Raw genomic sequence first — 928 nt, forward strand, 5'->3', positions numbered from 1 at the left:
TTCTCTTAATGAATAGAATGATTTTTTCTAATGGTGTTTGTAAGTAGGATCACAAGTCTGCATCTTGTACAGCAATTAACCACTGAGAAGAATGTATGCAGTGTATTATTTGTTCAAACTATACTTTCAATTTGATTTGAAACTGTCTCATTGCTATATGTTTATCAATAAAACTTTGAAAAGAAAAAAAAATAAAAAATAAAACTCAACAGCCCCGTCTTTTAAATATCGTCCTTCACGGAGCAGCACTGCTACAGGAAGAACCAAATGCAGCTGACAGGTGCCTTCCACATGTGAGGCCTCGGGGGCCTTGCTGTCTCCCTAATGACAAAATCTTGTTCTCATATCAAGTATAATGAATTGAAAACCACTTCTGAGGGCCAGATAGATAGCTCAGTGGACTAAGCACCTGCTTAGGCAAGTGCAGGAACCGGGTTAGATCCCAGACACCACATGTTGTCCCGAGCTCTCCCAGCGCTGGGGAGGCTGAGAACAGGAGGATCATTACGAGTCTGAGCTGCAGAGTGAGACCTGTACCAAATACATAAAATAATAATAACAATAATATTAAAATTTTTGAAACCACTCCTGAGACCCAAGTCACTAGTAGAGCGGTACAGACTCATGAGGTTTGTCGTTGCCTTTCATTTTTGGTCTGGGATGGGAGCCGCCTACTGAATCCCAGGAGAAATTAATAGAAACCAGGAGAGCTGAAGAACACTCCCAGAAAGCCTAGTGCCAGGCACGGCCCGCTTGAAAGCAGCCTCTGTGCCTGGCAAAGTGGGAGAAATTTGGTAAAGAACTGACAACATTAGGTGGGAGGCTGAAGGGAATGGACACGTCCCCGCAGTTGTCAATCGCTCTAAGTCACAGTCCAGAGCAGCCCCGTCGCCAGCGCAGCCTTTCGCAGAAAGCGCAGGCTCCGGAG

This window comes from Octodon degus, unplaced genomic scaffold (assembly GCF_000260255.1).
Source record: "Octodon degus isolate 3935 unplaced genomic scaffold, OctDeg1.0 scaffold00001, whole genome shotgun sequence".
Taxonomy (NCBI): Eukaryota; Metazoa; Chordata; class Mammalia; order Rodentia; family Octodontidae; genus Octodon; species Octodon degus.